General features: G+C 30.1%; 1 protein-coding gene across 6 annotated transcripts in view; it reads right to left on the reverse strand.

Annotated features, from left to right (window-relative positions):
* The window catches only part of Tet (Ten-Eleven Translocation (TET) family protein), a 186,048-nt gene that overhangs the window by 83,279 nt on the left and 81,897 nt on the right, over positions 1 to 20,872 (reverse strand). The gene's annotated exons all lie outside the window — the stretch shown is intronic.

Raw genomic sequence — 20,872 nt, forward strand, 5'->3', positions numbered from 1 at the left:
TTGTTCTCAAGTTTATCAATTGAATATATAAGACAGTATTTTCTGCTCTTGTATCATCACTTTTAAAATATCCATATATGTAATATGAATGTTGCGTCAATTTGATCAATATAATAAATAATCCTTATTACATAATATCTTATACATATAATTGAGTTAATATACCAATTGTCATTTCGGTTCTTAATAAGAGAATAAAGCGAGTTATAGGCTATAGAGATTCATTCAAATAAAAGCCATTTTCTCACCGTTAGCATGCACTTTGAAAGGGATGGGTTTGTTGCCGTTTATGGGCCGACCCAAAACGGACCCCTAGCTCCGGATATTTCGGTTTTACGAGGGTCGAAAAGGCTTTCGCTGAAGCCGGGTTTCCGGTCCGGGGTCACGACCTGCCCTAAGTCCCCGGAGGGAGTCCCGTGATATCACGTGAGCGTCCCGCAAAGCCTCCGTTCCAAGGTTACGGCGGGGGATACGTTTACGTTTACGTTACGCCGAGCAAGCGAGAAGGGGAGGGTTGAGCTCATTGAGCCGCACAATAACGTGGGTCTCGTGAATGGTGTGACGGATCGCCGTGGGTGGAAAATTTGGGAAATCAGACAGGGGCGGTGGGCGGATTTGTTTTCGCGCTTTTGGGGCCAGACGGGACGCCGACCCTGGCGCCGGCTCAGGGTCAATGTCAGGGGCCCGTTATGGATGGCCCTGGAGCCCAGCATTAACCCTAACGCGAATATGGCACCCGTATATGAGTGGGAATATATTTAACCTATTTTTGATATTATTAACAAGTATTTAACCCCTTGACTCACATATAGAAGTCATCAAGAAAATCGTCAGTATCCATTGGACTGTCATGAACCTTTGAGCCTTGTAATATGTTTTATTTTGTATAATTTAAGTTTGAAAAGCACTTGAAATGATATTTAAATAAATCATGTCTTAAATAGATGCTCCCCCACATATTAGCAAATTTCGAAATGTTGCGCAAAAAATATCAGAATTAAATTTCATACAAAAACAGACATTAAACTGCGTATTTACTGTAACGAATTTATTTAGCTAAATATGTCACTATTATCATATTATCTAAAATAGTTAGTGAATTCTGGTTGTTTTAAGAATGTATTACATTTGTGAATTTTGGTTGTTTTAAGATTGTATTTAAAGACTTGAAATATTTTTTTAAACAGAAATATTCTTAGTTACACAGTAAATAACATGTGCACAAATTTGTGCGTTTCGTTTAAAAAACAGTAAAGATAAGCTACGTATTTAATGTCTTGTATTTATATACATTTTAGCTAAATATTTCACTACAACATTCAATAAAATCAATATCCTTTAATTTATTTAAGTAATAAGCGCATTTTGAGTTATTTTTTTATTTACTACAACCCGTCATTACGCTTTTATATATCAATCCCTAACTTATCTTAAATCAGTAGCTCACATTTCTTTTAAAAACAAATTTATGTTATTTGTATGCAATCTACAGTTGACGATTACTGATTTTATTAAAAATATACATTTGACTTGAAAACGTTGATTAATAAAAAAGTTATGATCATTTAAAAAATGTTTCCTAAATACGCAAAATATTATTATCAATATATTATATTCTTTGTTTGGGTTGAAAAAAATTGCGCTACGTGGCTTTTTTATAGTATTTTTTGTTGTAAAAAATGTAGTTTTTAAGAAAAACAATTTCCTTGTGATCAAATGGCATTTTAACTTAATTAAATTTTAATTAAAGTTAATATAATTAGAACTCGCAATTTAAAATAAATTAATATATAAATAAGAAATATTATTTTATGATGTAAAATATCTGCATTAATACATTATTTTAAAAGCAAATTCCCTAACTTAAAAAAAAATTGTTTGATAGTGTATTTAAGCTTCGTATCGTATCTTTTCTGTTAAAAATCAAAGTTTTTGAGGTTTCGATTTTTTACTACTAAAAATGTGGTTTATAAAAATAATAATATAATTCTAAATATTAAAAAGAACTAATATTATACTGTTTCCTAACAGCTATGATAATAATTTTTTGTATGCTATAAAATCACACAATATTAAATTAATTATTTTAATACATATTTAAAAAAATATATTTTATATATATTAATATAAAAATATCATTAATGACATATATAACTAATTTTAGAAGCGTTCAATACAGAAATTGTATATAGTATTGAAATTCTATTTAAAAATAATGTTAATTATTATATAAAAAAATATTTATAGATTAGTAACTTTTTTATGGAACGGTCAGTAAATAAACAATATTAAAAATATTTTTTTCTTTAATTACATATATACTTTTTTTTCGATAAAAATATCATACGAAGCCATTTCGTTTCATGTCAAGTAATTATTTTTCATTACGGTTAAAATATAACTAGCTAAATATTTTTTAAACATATCATTTAATGTTAAAGACCCTTGAAAAAGTATTGGTTATTTTTATACTAATTGTATAAAACTAACCGTTTAATTAAATTACTTCCTACTGTTTTACTTTTAAAGATAATTCGTGTAGTACATGCAAATTTTTCGTAGCTTAATAAAGCATACTTATGAAAAAATAATATAGGAAATAATATGAGGACGACGAAAGAAAATGGATAATTAAATTTCCTTTCGTATTCAACGAATTCTTGATGTATCTGTATTCCTACTGGTACCAAATATATAATTTAAACGTATGGTTATATAAGCACTTATTGCGTAGCAGCTGAAGGGCATATTTAACAAAATATACTGAAGAACGTTTACATATTTAATCGAGAAAAACATTTGTAGTTATAATTGTAAAATACAATGCAAACATATTTCAGGAAGCAATTAAAAATCATAGGACGAAGTTAAATACATTTAAGAATAAGAACGTTATATAATAAGCGTAGCTGCGTGCTCATAGATGTAGTAACTAAGCATAATTGAAACCAATTAAAAATAAATTAAGAAAGTTTTATAAAATGCGTAACTGCGTGATTGAAAAATCGTAGACGTAGCACTGCTCCTACGCCGTAGGCCTGGTCAATCAATAACATATTTCCTACTGTGTTGCCACGCCGCCCTCGAAAGGCACAATACCCCAAAAAGGGAACTTCCGCGTTTAATTCCCGAATGACGGGCATGTGGGCGGAGTGAGGCGGCGCGCGGGAGAGGGTCTGTAAGTCTAGACAAACAAAGATAACCCTCCGCGAAAGTGAGTCGCAACCCTCGCAGGGGTCCCACGTGACCCCGTTGAAGGTCAACCGCACGTGGAGCGCAACAACAACGCTGCCCCACAAAGCCTCCTCCACGTGGAGACTCACTGTCAAATCGAATACACAAGTCATGTTAAAAAGATCAAATATCAATAAGGCTAATTAATTGGATGAAGCGAGAGTGTATCATATTATATATATTTATACACTATGTTTACAGAGCGTCTATGTTTGTGAATTTAGGCGGAAAATGTCATAGAATTATTTATTAATATAATGGGTAGTACAGCTCTGCATATTGTGCGATAGCGATACTCAAATACGTTAATTAATTATTACGTAAATGGTATGAAAGCTTGTTCTATATATCTATAACATTATTTGAATAGGTATGGATAATAAGATATAGTTTGAGGAGACGGAGCGTTTTATACGAGAAATAGGCCATGACATGCTTCGGTGAAGTGCGAGATGGATAATACGATTTCCATAAAGGGGTTGGAAATCTGGCGTATGAAGTGAACCTCAAGATTTTTTTTGTATGTGTAAGGTATTGAATATATTTCTTCATCTACTACTATTTTATATTTTCTTAGTTAAGTAGAAATATTTTGAGTGCTTAAAAATAATATTAATTTAACATTAATAGAAAAAATCCTTAATATTTTTATAAAACTGTGGTATCATATATTCATTCTGTAAATAGAAAATTAATTTATGCGGATCTGAATAATTTATACTAATACTACAGCAAAAATCTACATTATTTATATAGACTCTTAAGAAAATATATCTATAATCTAAAACACAAAGTTAAAATAAATTGTATTATATGTAATTATCTATAAAGGCAATCAAAACATATTTTTTGAGTATTTTGTCAAAGCAAGTTTTAAGAAATAATGACATATATATAAAATACGAATGTTACAATTAATATTAGGTTGATTTAAACCGTTATTTAATTTAATAATAACGGTTGTATTAAACCCTAATTAGTAGTAATAATCTTAAGTGTTATTTGAAAAATTTCTGCAAAATTCATTGTTTTTAGACTTTTATATAATATAAGATAATTAATCATATTATAATTTAATTTTAATTTTGGTGACATTAAAAAAATATGAATGTCACTAATAATAATAATAAAACACTAATGTTACAATTAATTGATTTTAGGGTTTAATTTAACCGTTATTTAATATAATAATAGAGACTAAATTAAGCACAAATTACAATGGTAGTATTTTCAGTAAAAAAATGTTTTTAAGATAATTTGATTTTTTTTATGAATTAATTTAAATTTTGTGTTATTTATTACAAATATATTGATTTATTATTTCGCTTATTATTTACCTAATAATAAAATTAATAAAACTGCAACAATAAAAAACTTTTTAGGGGTAACAAAAAATACTGTAAGAGAAAAATAATTTTAATATGTTATAAATAGCTATTCTACAGAATAAAATTATTTTTTAATAAATTATCAAAACCCTAGCATATATCTTTCAAATATTTATTTATTTATTGTATTACAACAGGTTAAGCCCAATGCATTACAACGGGTTAAGCACAATAAAAGGCCAAAGTTTGGTTATGTGATTGATTATTAATTCATGCCGAACAACTGCTTTATAAATATGACAAACGTTTGCCCAATGCGAGATGAACACATTAACAAACTATTAGAAAAGTGGTGAGATATCATATTGAAATAAAATTCTGTGCATAAGTGACATAACAGACTCTCGATAACAGAAAATTACATTTATCTTAATAACTGGCCACTTTTTTATTTTTTAACTGATCATTAATGGAATTATTTACATATCAAATGATTAGTTGCCAATATAAATCTATTACTTAGCTTGTTCTGTTATTATTTCAACTAACAATCATAAGTATGACCCAGCTGTATTTTGTTTTATTAATTCATTGCGATTAGGAAAACCTAATCTGTGATTATTATATAATAATCATTACTACAGATCTTGTAGATACGATAGAAATTTATGTAAGTTTGATGATATTTGGTGTTAGTAACTGATACAATGTGAAATAAGTCTTATGCCATTTTTATAATACTGATAAACATGCAAAAATAAAAATGCTATAATTTAAATAATTAAGGTAGCTTTCATATTAAAAGAATAAGCTAAACATTGATTTAAGACAGATTTTAATAAAATATAAAATACATAAACATTTGATCTAAAATAAATTTTAAAATGTTGAAAAATGAATGGTATAGATTCGTACTTATCAAATGTTTACAATCAATGCCGATTATTTTTTCTCATTTTCTTAATTGCACAAAGCTGAGATAATTCCATTAAGTTGATTGAGGCATACAAATTACACCATTACTCCAATTGCGCACAAAATCCTGACTTTGTAATTAACGCCGTTTCCGAAAGGTCGACCGAATGGACACATAATATATTTTTTGGCATTCTTTAAATCTGTTTGTATGTATTTTTTGTTGTGTATTTACAGATGCACAGAATTTTCTTTCCGATCCATTTTATATAATATAAGTAATCCCGTTTTTTGTATTATATTTATATACTAGAAATGTCTGTCAAAGTGCAGTATAACGTTTTAGTTTGCTCATCTGTTATTTATAAAAGCTGAGTGTTTTCGTTGCTGACAATTACGACCTTGGCCTTTTATATACATATATATGTACGTAATTAAAATTTAAACAAATCTCATTAATGAAGAATTAAATATGCCATTTCATAAATCGTTAATTTACGCTTTATAATGCTGAAATACAAAATATATAAGTCAGGGACGCAAAACGGAACACGTTTCCGGCGGCGTTAACATGGCCGCTGAAGAGGAGAGGAGAGAAAAAAAGAGGAAAATTTACATCTTGGAAGCGGCCGGAAATTCTCTTATAGTTGTATTTTCATGGCCCTTTCGCATTTTACGTGTTCCACGGTGGCAATCCTTTTCCGGCGCCCGCTTTCACCCCAACGGCGAAAGCCTGTCTGTTGGGCTGGGGGTGGGTTCGCAGGGGTGGTTTGCCAAAACACCCTCCCGTCTGCCGGCCCCTGTCATCCCATCAAATTACTTTAGGGGAGGTCTACGTCGTAGCATCCGACGCCCTTATACGTACGTAAAAGAGACGTGTAAAATTAGAGCTTCTCAAATGTCGGAAAACTGCGCTCGTAACGATCTAAGGAAATGTAACGTACTGCACGTAGTGTTTTATAGCGCGTTTAGTACAGTTTAATCTAATAGTTTGATAGATCCCATTGAGAGATGTTTATGACATATAATACATAAGTTATTTTAGATATAAGATTGGTAGTGGACATAGTTTTTGTTGTATTTATTAACGCAAAATAATACAAATGACTGCTATTTTTAATTTATTTTACCTAAATTTATAATCTTAGGCATGAATTATATTTATTTAGTAAAAATGTTAAAATTTAGAGTTTGCAAGTATATATTAAACTAGTATTTCAAAATAAAATAAATCACATTTAATCGTCTTAAAAATCTTTTAAAGATTAACATAAAATTTTAATATGCTGATTTTTTTACAGTCCTTTTGGATAGCAGCTATAAGACTAGTTCTTAAAAATTGGACAAAATTAATGTATTTATTAATTATATTTTAGTTGTATTTTACTTTAAATGAAGATATACAAATAAGGCAAATAAAAAACCTCTACTAGAGATAACCATTTTATGGAGCTTGAGTTGTTTCTATGACACCACTAGTTTTATCAAAACATGACAATTAGAAAAAAGTATATATAGTACAATATGGTAATCATTTTATAGCAGAACATGTTGAATCAAAACTGTGACAAAACAGAACAATGACAATTCACTAACGATGTCAAAAAATAGATTAATAATTAATTTTATATTCCATTAATGATCAATTAAATAAAATAAACAATCATAATAATAAAATAATATGTTAGCAAATAATACATTTTTGATAAATAAATAATTCAGCTTTTGATCAATAAAATTATTATTACTAAATAATTAATATGCATGATAAATAATTAGTTGCCATGTGAGTTATTGTTAAATCCTGTATTTTGTTAAGAAAAATAGTCGTAAGGCGACACTGTTAAGAGTGAAAAATTTAGGTTAGGTTTGGGTTTGAACAGAAAATCGACGTTTCGCAACTATCAATAGTTAAAAAATCATATATTGTAGAACGATCATTTTATTTATTATGGTACTTTATTGGGGGTCAAATTTATTTAAAAAAATATTTATTTATTTGCCTATACCTTTTTTTTTATTAATATATATATCAATTTTCTGACAAAAGCTCAATCGAAACCGCTCATTGTTTTGCTACATAAATACGTTTTAAAATTTAAGCAGATTATGTGCGAACGAGCGGCAGCGAGTGAGCGTTGGTCAGAACATTAAGCACTCTATGAAAACGCGGTCAAGAAAAATGTATTTAAAAAAAAAAAAATTTTTAGATATGGCCAGAAGTGGCTGCAAAATATATTTTCTTTACATCTGAAACAATGAACTTTCTCAAATAATTAATTTGTCAAAATCATTGGGAGGAGAAGGGTTTGAAGATTTAAATATTAATGCTATCGAAGATTTGTTAACTGATGAGGTAATAAATGAAGATAAATTAGTTAGCCATATTTTAATATCTGAATCAGATCATGAAAGTGAAATCGAATCCCTCAGTGAATCTGTCAAACCATCATTATTTACTGAAAAAATTAGATGAAACTCTCCAGCTAGCCAGAATATGAAGAAATATACAAAAATATTACGAAAAATAAAAAAATCACGGATTTTTAAATAAAAAAATAATACTTAAGATAACATGGAATTGAATCTTCATAACTGATGACGAAAGCGATTTCGAACCAGTTATGAAGAAAATGTTTAGAATGTTTGAAGACAGCAGCGAAAATGAGGATGAATAAATTTTAGTTTTATTCCAAGTTTTATAAGTTATAATATTGTGTATTATTTTATAAAAAAATATTATGTTAATTATACTCATGACGTATTACACGTACCTACTACAATTTTTAAAACATAATTTTTATATAACGAAGGATTTTTCGGAACGCATCTTCGAACGCGTCTTCATTTACGCGTTTTTTTATTATTTAATGGAACCTATCTTATGATTTTGTATGAGTTCCTTGCCTTTTTTTACACGGTGTTTGTGAAAAACGTATCTACCGCATAAATTGGGGGATGGTGTAAATATAAGTCTAGTCTTTAAAAATCAGAATTGAACAGTGTCACCAAATTTTTTTTAGAAAACCCAAAAATGTTTGTGATTATTCATTACTTTATGAAAATAGGTTGTTTCTATGACGCCACTGGTTGTTATCTCAATTATTTTGTTTTAATCAAAATAAGTCCAGTTTCATTCAAGCCCTATAAGTATATAGGATAATACTAAATTTATATGTATCGATTTGTTTTACTATACGTGCTAAAATGTAAAGGTATTAGGCATCTTTAAAACAAAAATCTCACAATATATATTTTTACCCCAAATGCAGATTTACTTACAAGCTCACGAAAATAACGTGGTGGAGAATTACTTTATATAGATCGAATGGTTTTATTTTTATTTAAATTAGATAATATAATAAGCTACAATAACTATCTATGAAATCAGCATTTCTATAGAAATCAATTATCTAAATTAATTGGCTTCGAGACAAACGTTTATAAAAAATACACACGACCTCGCACTAAATAAGTATTGTTGTATGTATTCTTTGTAATTATTGTAAGGTCACCAGGAAGTAAAGAGATGAATTGGAGGCGTAGATAAACAATAACGCGATTGGTTATTATCATTAATTCGCAACTCAATTATTGTACATACATGATTATAAAATACATATTTTCTACAAAATAACTATGTATCAATGGCTGCAAAGTCACACCACTCAGACACTTATCCCTAAAATATTTTCAGGTTAGGGGTTTCATCATCAGGCATTGATAGAGTGATAAGAAGTTGTCGTGCGGAACGCATGTAACGCACGCCCTTATCTCTCACTCACTCTCGTCACTTAACACGCGAGCGAGCGAAAGGGAATGTATCACGCCGTACGCGCCTGTTCATAGTTAACATTAACCAATGGTCAACGACTAACATCTGAAATACGTGGTTTTGATTTCTATTCAGAATTAGTGAATATTATAATTATAATACAGATTTTCATAAGTTCAGTGATTATTTAAAAAAATAAATTAAATCAAAAAATATCTAATGAAAAGAAATACAAAAGTTTCTTATTCAATTTAGTATTTTTAAAATATTTATAAATAAGTACAGTTATTTACTGTATATTACATACATAATGTGGCAGTAGTGGCAGTAGCTCATTTTAAATTAAAATAATTTGATTAACAATTTATTTTGATTGTAAGTATTACTGCTCTTAAGTATTAAGTATTAGATAGGTCAATCGAATAAGCGTTTACCATAAAGTGTATGTGGGTAAAAAATGGATAGGGAAATGAAAAGGTTCGGTGCGTTTTCTGACACCACAAGGGATGATCCCTAGCGGGTGGGCCGATGTTGGGGAAATTTAGGTTAAAGTAGGGTCGGAAAGCGTAGAGTCGTAGGTCGTAGACGATTTGTCTACGTCTAGCGTCGAGGATATCGTAGCCGGATATATATCGAGTGGAATGGGTGGGCGGGTGTGCAGGAAGGGGAGGGTTTTGTTTTTATAGCTAATGCAGCTAGAGAGACACTTGTTTGCTGGGTCAACTTTCGGTGTGTTAAGACAAACATTCTATGGATTATTTTATTTAATATAAATAATATGGACTTTATAATAAAAATAGAGAAGCTGAATATAAGTTCAAAATTCAGATCATAATACTTCACTGCTCCTAACACATATATATAGAGAATGTATGCATCTAAATAACGCAGTGTTCTTCTGTTTATATATATATATATATGAACTAAGATGTGTATACTTTTTTATGGTACACTCCATACATTATCCTATACGTATTCATTCATACATCGGAACGTCGTTAGCGCTTCAGATATCTCTCGCCCGAGTTGCGTAAGCAAAAATGAAATGGAATAAGAGGAAATCGGCCACACCATTAGCGCTATATATTTATGTGTATTTTTTATTTCCTTACGTGGTATTTTCGCTTCAGACGGTGCAACAAAACGGCGTCAAATTTTCCTCGAAAGCTTCCTAAAAGCTCCCCTATCTTTGTATCCGGCTCGCTATTGGTCGGCACCTGACCGTGGTGGGGGACTTTTGGGGCGACTGGGGTGAATTTTGGGGTGGGCGGTGGGAGGAGGTTGGTCACGTGGTTGTCTCGTGACTCAATCACCGGCGCCAAGGTCAGCATGGTGAGCGTGCGTGATGACTGCTACGCATGTAAACGCCGGCATGCATGTATTAATAGCACGTAAACAACCCCAGTGTTGCTGTAGTCCTGGACAATAATCGAACGGCCAAATCCCGAGGCTTAAGCGGCTCAAAAATGGCACGTGTATGTGTGTGCGCAGCGAAATTGTGGATGTTTGGCAAAGACTAAGAGAAATGCGATTAAATAAAAAGCTCCCATTGAAATGCAACCCTTGTAATGATATATTTTGAAAATCTACCATAAATAAATATTGGCTATTGTGTTTTTAATCATACTTCGTTTTATAACCTTTTCGTTGCCGAAATCTGATACATCAGCTTTTGCATTATTAGCAAAAAATTAGAAGAAAAAATCGTGTACATTTTTAATGGACTGTATGGCATTTGCTTCGGGAGTAAATACCATCGTTTATCATGTAGTACATCGATATTTAGATCGGTAATCAAAGGGTTAAGGTCGCCAAAATTAATAAAACGTTAATCTTGAGAGTTGATATATAAACCCAATATACTTCGATTTGTAAAAATATATTTTTCATTACTTGAAACCAACTATTTAGTCGTATAGCAATCAAAATTTTACCCTACTGATCTTGTCTAATCGTTCAATTTACGATTTGAAGTTTAAGGTCAAAGCCTGACAGTTATTCTGTCAATTATCACATGAAAGATGTTTAACCTGTTCAACGCCAAGCAAATTTCTATGAATTTGCTCTGTAGGCCACCATTTTCAACCCTTTAAATTATTATGAAAGAGGAACATTATTTACCCGGCAACTGTTTTCTTTCCTTTTTATTAATTTTAACATAAAAGTGAAAAAAAAGCACAGAAATAACAAGTTTTAAAAACCATTGTCACACACAAATATTATATGTAATTTATATTGTATGTGGTTTATATTATATGTTTTTGGTTGTTTTTAATATTTGTATGGGACACGATAATTTCCGTTGTTTTAATCAAAATCTTTTATCAAAATGGCGGCTACTTCATATATTTTAAAAATTTCAACTTTGTCAAAAAAAATTTAAAAATAGTAAATATGGCAATAATGTTATAATATAAACAAAAACAAAATTCAAATTTAAAAAATGTTTTTTTTTTACAAAAAATTGTGTTTTTTTTATCAATTTAAAAAAATATTGTAGCAGCCCTAACAATGTCTGTATGCTCGATCGTAAATAATAAAAGAATGGTTCAAAAATTACACATTTTAACGATCACATTCCATTTAATAGATGTCTCTGTATTAAATTAACGAAAAAAAATCAAATTTAATAATAAATGTGTCCGTAATAACATTTGCGTGCCGGTCAGACAGCTTTGGCGTGCAGGCACGTCACTGGCGTCCAAAGGGTTAAATGTCTAACCGTTTTCAAGGATCTGCTCATAATGACCATTTTGCTTTATTAAATACTAAAAACATAGTCTCTTCTTAAGATATGATGTATCAAGGAATGCAATAAAAACGTTTCTTAACAATTAACCCATATGCGTACACTCTGGTTATTCTAAGAATATATCATAGCGATGCATGATAATGTTGTTCATATCCCATATTTGTCTATATGACAATAAAGGATTAATAAGATAATAATTTCTATTTTTATTTCATTTTTTTATTACAAATCTGACCATTATGACTCGACAGGCTTTCCCAATGCGTCGTGATGGTTATTATATAATTTAATATTAATATAATAAGAAAACTGTTATGGTCCACAAAATTATAATATTTTGACTAATAAAAAAAATTAGGATTATTTATGAAAAAGTTTTGTCATATAAATAATTATATCAATAGTAAAATTACATAAAAAATATTATAAAAATATTTTATAACTACATGTTATGCGAAGATAAAATACTAGGATTTTCAATAAAATAATTCTTTACTAAATAAAATATAGTATTATTATTTAAATAAATTAAGTTCAATTAAAAAAGTTAATGGTTTTCTACAATACTTTTTATAATATTTACTATCATTTATTAATTTATATTTTTAAAGAACGTAGCTAATTTTAAATATAAATATATACAATAAAACAGTAAGTTTGCTCAGAGCTTTCTTATTAATTGCAGTACTGTATAAATAAGTTAACCGCAATTATAGCACACTTTTGATTGCTCCCAAATCTTTAGATAAATATGCTTATTATTTTACTTGAATAATAACGTTTTATTTTATTGTATTAAAATATAAAAATAGATATAAACCAGTAAGATGTAATCTATTTGTAAATATAATCATTATATTGAAAAATACAATTAAAATATACAGTAGACAATTAAAGATAGCAACAGGCAAACACAGTATTAGATCATCATATTCTAAGAATTAATTTAAGCAACATTTTCCTTTTACAATATGATAGACATCGTGATGTTTAATCTAATAAATTATTTAGAAAGTTTACGTAAAAAACTAGCTGCAAAAATTTTCAAGAACACCGTGTAAAAGGATGTAACATTTTCATCCTTATCCCTATTTTTGTATGTACACACAATATATATTCCCATTGATAACGGCACAGACGGATCCCTTGCGAAGGTCCGGGCCTAACAGTCCCTCCCCAAGGGCTTAATGTCTGGCGTGTCAAAAAGGTCTACAGAGGGTCTACGAAGGGTCTGCTGCAGGTCTGATCGAGGTTTAAGGAGGACAGTCACCTGTGCGGGTGTTTTATGTTACGTTGCTAACAAGTGGTTGACCGATATATACTAATATACATACTACATACAAAAATACGTATTACTGTTCTATTTAAGTGCATTATGTTGGCATAAAAATAAAACTGGGAAGTGTGCTAGAAGGACCGAAAGACACATGTACGTCGACTATAAATAACACATCCCTGAGAAGCGTCTACCATGTGTAGACATATTTCAAAATACCAAGTAAGGTAACTAATCATTAAACATGGTGCAGGGTGCAGTAAAATGTTTTAGACATTAATATAGAGTAGCTAGAGAGTTAAATACAAGTTTGAAGCATTGGTGTGCGAATTATAATTTGTTATTGACCTCGTTTCGAGATAAGCCCACAATGTCGGCGCCCCATCTCGTCGGTATTTTACATAGATTTCAATGGCTCGGTAATATCTGACAATCCCCCGGGGATAACGCTCGCGAACATATGGATAAAGCGGGAGCGAGGAGACAAATGTCGGGAAAAGAAACGTGGCTGTTTCCGCTCAATTTGATCTCAATTTATCCCCACAAATCTACGCGAGGGGATGCTGACGAGTAAGAGGTGTCCCCCGCGAACTGTTATGATACATAATTATTAAAAATGTTACGTAATATATTTATGTATGGATAGAGCAGTTCAAAGAAGAAGGATTAATTAGCAAGTTCTCGGAAGTGATTGTAAATCGGTTTTTGGAAAGGCGGACGAGGAAAACACTTTATATAAATGTGTAATAAAAGCAGATGTTGTTAGTAATTTCGGCGTTGTTATATTTATTATGTACATATTATTATGAAGGTCTTATAAAATTATATAATATTATACAAAAAAAAGTTGTGATGGTTCTTGAGCACAATTATTAAAATTTATATTTAATAGAAGGTTCTTTCACAGCTTTTTTTTTGTATATAAGAACTAATAGTCAATTGTATACAAAATAATTTAACTTATAAATCTCTAAGGCTATAATAGCTTATCTTTATTTAAATCAGTAAAATTAAAATAAAAAAAAGGTCGTAAGATGATTTTTGTTTATAAAAATTAAAAAAATAATAAATAAGAACTGCTCAAATATTGATCTATTTTTGTATATAAAATATGCTATTTATACCAGTCAATGATTATTAGACCCATGAGAAAAATATTGTTGTATTTTATAAAATCAGTATGACAGCATAACATTTATTAAATCTTCCGTTGTAACATAACAGGCATAAGCCCAATGCGCTACAACGCGGTAAATCTGTACCAACTGAGTAAGTCAATCAGATATAATGCATACCTATTAACTAATTAAGTATTAACCACCAGACTTTTCAGTCTGTGAATCGGTGATATCTGTATTATTAATTATAAATTATTATATGTAAAATAATTTATAACCAATATATATTTAATTGCAGCCGGGGCCGGTTTTTAATAATAGCGCATTTTATAAATAAAAATTTGAGTGCCGCTGCTGGGGCTCGAACCCGACACCTCAGAGTTACTAGTCTGAGACGTTATGGACTACGCTTTTCCGTCCTTATGAATAATATTCTGATAACAATAAAATTATAATTCTAAATACTATGTTTTGAACGATAGTGGTTGAGATAGCATTAATCATTAATTCTTTGGCTCAAGTGTACATTTAGGGCGCTAAATATTTGAAATGCTCATTTTAATTAAAATAAATAATTTTACTGCTAACCCTACATAACATAACATATAAAAATATTTTGATAACAATATATAAGTAATCGATCAAATATTTTTAACATCTGAAAAATATGTTTTGATGAACGATGATTCTTTTTTGAATAGTTGAGGAAGCATTAACCTTTTCGCAGCGATGCTTGTTTAGCTCAAGTGTACATTTAGGGCGGCTGATTTTATATCGGAATAGTTTTTCAGCGCTAAATATTTGAAATGCTCATTTTAATTAAAATAAATAATTCCATTTTAACCCTACATATATATTATATGTTATGGCAGCATATAATATAAAAAATATTCTGATAGCAATATATTAATAATCGATCACAATTTTTTGAATGGTTGAGATAGCATTAACTTTTTCGTCGCAATGTTTGTTTGGTTAGAGTATATGTATAGTGCGACTGATATTTCATAGAATTAGTTTTCCAGTGCTATTTATAAATGCTCATTTAAATTTGAATAAATAATTTCACTAATTTCACAGTGTATGTCATTTGTAGATGTAATCAAGAAAATCGTCAGTATGCATTTGGCACTTAAAGGTGCTATAATATAGCTTTTATGTAATTCAATGCAGTAAAGCACTTAAAAAAATATAATATTTAAAGAATTTATGAGCATAAATAGGTGCATATCACATATTAGTGTACATAAAAATACTAGACGCGGTCTAAGCGTTAAAAAAACGATCCAGTGGTTGTCATAAGGGTTAATATAATTATATTATAAATAATATGACATGAAGTATCAATACTTGAATCCCTGAGTGAAAATAATAGCGGAATTCACACGTTCAAATTAATTTATATTAAACTCTATTTTTGTTAAAAACATCTTATAGTACGAGCCCATTATATGATTGACTTCGCGTTGAAAGGGTTAAGAAAGACAAATTATGTATTTATTCCTGAAGTAAATAATTTATTATTTGCTCAATGCTGAAAAAAGCCTATTTACTGTAAAGCAAATGACACAAGACATTTTTTCAACTTCGATATCATAAAGAAATAGCCACTATAAAATGTATTATAAGTCATGAATTTCCATCGCTATAAAAAATCAATAAATCAGGATTATTATTTCTAAATATAAATAACAAATAGTAGCAAATTAAAAACATACAAAAATATTGTATTGTATTGTACAATAAAAGAGGAAATATGTAGCAAAATAAAAAGTATTGTAATTCTATAAATAAATGTGCTTTTTTATTGTATTTAATCTTCTTTTACCAGCAAAGTTAATGAACATTTTGACCTAAATTGCTTTGTTATAGACGTGGAATAAGTCATAAGGTAGAAAATATATAATTGTTTTATAAGGTAATTGTAAAAGTATCGTTTTAATGCTATGAATGTTATGCTTTTGATGTAGTATCTAAATATACTTTTAACTTTATAAGTATCTATATAAATTATTAAATCTAATTATGTAACGTAATTTCAACGATGATTAATTATACTTAATTATTACGCTACGTATAAAATGCACATCTATATGCAAAAAATATGATTTAGCACACATACGTTCACGTTTTTTGGCATCGTTACTTATTCCACGAATCTGGACGAATCGCGTGCCAATAAAAAAAATCATTCGCATATAATTTATGCTGGCATTGTTTACGGACGTGTGTAGTTATGGTCGGCCGCAAAAAAATAAATAAATTTCCTCCGCAATGTTTTAATCGTAAAAATGGCGTTCGCGAAAATTTGGGATTTAGCGTCGATAATAATAACGCATGATAAATTTAACGTATTACGGATGAAGGGCATAAAACGGAGTACGCGGAGCGTCGTAAATGTAAATTTTCACTTCATACCAATTCGAATGGCCCACTTAAATATTTGGTACAGTCGAGAGAGAAAAAAGCATGTACGTTATATGTAGTATATAGACGTATAAAAAAGCCTATGACTCCGTGTGCGGCCGTAAACTTTTATTCGTGGAAAGCGAATGATATTACAGAATTTCCCATTACGCACACAGTCGCACACAAAGGAGAGCCCGCGTGCACGTGAACGCACGCACACCTGGAGAGAATCTTAGAAATAGGTGAAAAGTGTAGAGAGAATGGCGTACACTTGGTGTGGAATGAATACGCGCGAAAGAAATTACACACGCGCTTCGGATTTGACGCCTTTCCGCGTACACGTACGTATATTTCTACGTATGTATGCACTGGGCGAATGTTCTGTTTTGATGATACGCGGCGGCATAAAGGAGTGATGAAATAAAAAGAGATTGGCGAAAAAGGAAGTTTTCGAATAGGCGAAAAGTGCGAAAATTTCCAAAGATGAATAAGGCGTATTAAGGCGGAACGAGAGGTGGAAATCATTAGAGGACGCGCGTGCTCGGTATGACAGTAAAGTTACAGGAAAGTAAAATATTTAAATAATATATTTACTACTTAAATAAATACATGGAATGTTTAAAACCAAAGGGCATTCTTTAAAAAAATTATATATTAGCAATTTCTATTGATAACATGATTGGCTTTTTCGATCATCCGATATTACTTCACTTGCCTGACAACTAAAAGTGTATGAAAAAATAGTTACTACAAGAGAAGAATTGATTGGATTGAAAGGGATGACGTATGAGGAAATGCATACAACATTTCGAATAAACATTCTAGTGTACAGAATTAATTTGCCGAATTCCGATAAATCAGGTTTTGCTACATTGGCGAGAGAAACCAAATCAGAATTTATCATTAAAAAGATAACTGAATACATTTTTAATGAGCTGTAAAGTGAAAAAAACCGAACATATTATGTAATACATAAGATATTTAGATAGTAATCTTAAAAGGATTGGCAAGAAAAGAGTTAGTGTTGCAAAAATATAAATGCAACAGGATCGCTTGCTAATGTTTTTTTTATTATAATTTAGTACTGTAGCATTTCATAATAAAAATTGTATATAGTACATTCCATAAATTATTTGTAATGCTTTTTTAATAAACAATATTTTTTGTTTTGTAGTTTGGATTAAAAATTAATAAATGGCAACACGAGAAGATTTATATACAGTCATTGCAAAAGTAAATTTTGCCGAAAAATAAAATATTTTAAAGTTAAAAGGCACGTTTGTTGGTATTTCCGACATATAATTGTTATCTTAATCACATTTGGTAGTATAGCTGGACCAGATCTGAAGGTTGTTGTTCTCGGGTGTTAAAAGCTATGAAACAAGTGCTTCATTACGAAAAAGGTTATGTCTTATCGACGTATCAGATTTAAGGAAAATTGAGCGTTGCTTTTACTTCCCGATCATTTGACCAATATCGATGATTTAGGTCAGAATCAGATTCTTTATTATTGCCTAATACGAATATAATAAGACCGTATCACTGCGTAACGGTGATTCAAATTCAGTGTAATTCAATGGAATGTATAATCTAAGCTTCGGTACCTTACCAGCAGAAATATGTGTAAATATAAAAGTTCTTTTAAAACTGTTAATGGATACATTTTAATGGATGCTTACTATAAATATAAGAAAAAACTGTATTTTAGAAAATATAATAAATCCAAATTAATTAATTGGTTTTTATTAGGCTCTTTTATCTACTCTTTTGCAACTAATTTCATCGCAACGATTACGGATGGTCCCTATAATACAATTTTTGTTTGGTTAATATATTTATAAATCAGTATTTTATAAAGTATTGGAAACATAATAAAAAAATACATAAAACATTCGTTTAATTTATTCAGTTTCTTGAAATAATTACTAAGCATACATGCAGTATGGTATTTTTTTTATAGGAGCGTTAGGAAGCAATTCATTGGATTTTCAGTGTCTACTAAATGAAACACTAATGGAATGGCTGCAAATGCCATACAGAGTCGCGATCGCGTCCCTTATTCTTGCCCGTTGCGGCCAGAATATTGTTTGAGAATGCTATTATTGCACGAACCATTCAGTGTCTCAGCGAGCTTGCCAAATATATGTGTGTGTGTTTGGCGATAGCTATGAGGAGCTGGTGAGATTTTTGTGGATACTGATTATTCTAGGCAAAATTTTTTTTTTAATATTTTATTAAAAAATCATTTGGCTTGTTGAATTTTTAACTACCGGGTTGAATGTAGCAATTAACTTGAATTAAATTTAATGTATCAATATTTTTACTTATTTTTTAATATAATATTAAAAATATTATTTTGTCCGGAATAATTCATGTCCAGAAAAATCCCAGCACCAATAAATACTAACAAATAATTATTAAAACTGAAAGTCTAGGAATCAGTGACATTTATAATATTAATTGTACATTATTATGCATTATAATTTGCAATCAATATGTCACTTTTATTTGAAAATATTAAATTTTACACTATATATTTATTTATAAATTATTATAAATAATATAATTTACAATTAATGTCTACAACTGTGTCCGGTTTTTGAAAATAGCACATTTTTATATATAAAAAAATTCGAGTATGCTGTTGGGATCCGAGCCTGCTACCTTTGAGTTACCAGTCTAGACCTTACGGACTACATTATTCCGATCATTATATAAAATATGATTTTTTAAATGGCGACGTTTCTCGACTATTATTAAAATACTATTAAATAGTTCAATTCAAACCATTTATATCAATGTATGATTTAATAGCAGATACTTATTGTAATAGATTTAACTATTAATTATAAAAGCAGTCGATTAACAGAAAAAAAACAAATTGGTATAAAATACATTTTGAGAAAATCAAGCATAAAACAATTAAATAAACTCGCTATCTGACATTGAAAATGTAAAACATATTGTTGGAATTCAGAGAAATTCTGTATTTTAACTCAAATCTGACTACGTATGGTTTACATGCGCCCAACCTGGGCGGCCGCTAGGCCATAGAGGTAAGACATTTGGTTTACCGCATATTTTTCTTATTAAAAGCCAGTACAATAGTACAATTTGAATACTGTCAAATAATTTAATTCAATGTAGATAAAAAACTTTTGTAATATATTAATATATTTTGAAATTCTCAGAGTTTACAAAAATTGATATACATATATAATCAATCTAAAACATATCCAGTAGTATGTAAAATCAATGAGATGCAGAATATAATTTATAGATATGATAGAACAAGACTTAAGGTTTTACCATAGCTTTATTGAAATAAAAAAAAATAGTCAAGTCACAGAACTTTCTTGCCATACCCATACAAATGTTGAGGCATACAACAACGAGCGGATACAGAGGAAATAAAAAACTTTTCTCTCATCCCTTTGAATTATCATACGAGCGTAGTAAATAGTACGCTCGTGATTGCAAACGCCCGAAGGTTCGGCTGAGAAAAAACTGTTTGTGACGCATCGCCGTCAAAAGTGAGAGACGGGGAAAATTGCGATGGTGGCAGAAACGGGACAGGAGTATGGGGTGGGTCGGGAAAAAGTGAAAATTTTCAACAACTCGCTGCGTGGCCCGACGTGGACGACTATCGATTCGTTTGAAGCGTTTTAAAAGCGGGAAAGGAAATTCCGGGAATTTTTCGCGCGACCCAAATGTGATATCGCGATATTTGCGATTACGCTTCAAACCGAGCCGAAGGGATGAACCAACCCGAGAGCGAAGACTCGCCACGCCAATAAAAAACCAATACGGATTTGCGTTCGAATCGGAAAACGTTTAGCTTTTTTATGTATTGACAGCGCCGTCTTCTTCTTTATAATAATAACTTTGGCGAATGTAATTCGAATGATCGTATGAAGTTTTATATGTGAAACAATCTCGCACGCATCTGAGAAAGCTCCGACAAAGGTAAATTTGATTACTCACATCGTCGCATCGAGTAATTTTAAGTATACTATTAAGAAGCTTTACTATATTAGTTATATAGTGGTGCCTATAATATAGTAA

This window comes from Plectrocnemia conspersa, unplaced genomic scaffold (genome assembly GCF_051122295.1).
Source record: "Plectrocnemia conspersa isolate PC_06_02 unplaced genomic scaffold, ASM5112229v1 ptg000012l, whole genome shotgun sequence".
Classification (NCBI taxonomy): domain Eukaryota; kingdom Metazoa; phylum Arthropoda; class Insecta; order Trichoptera; family Polycentropodidae; genus Plectrocnemia; species Plectrocnemia conspersa.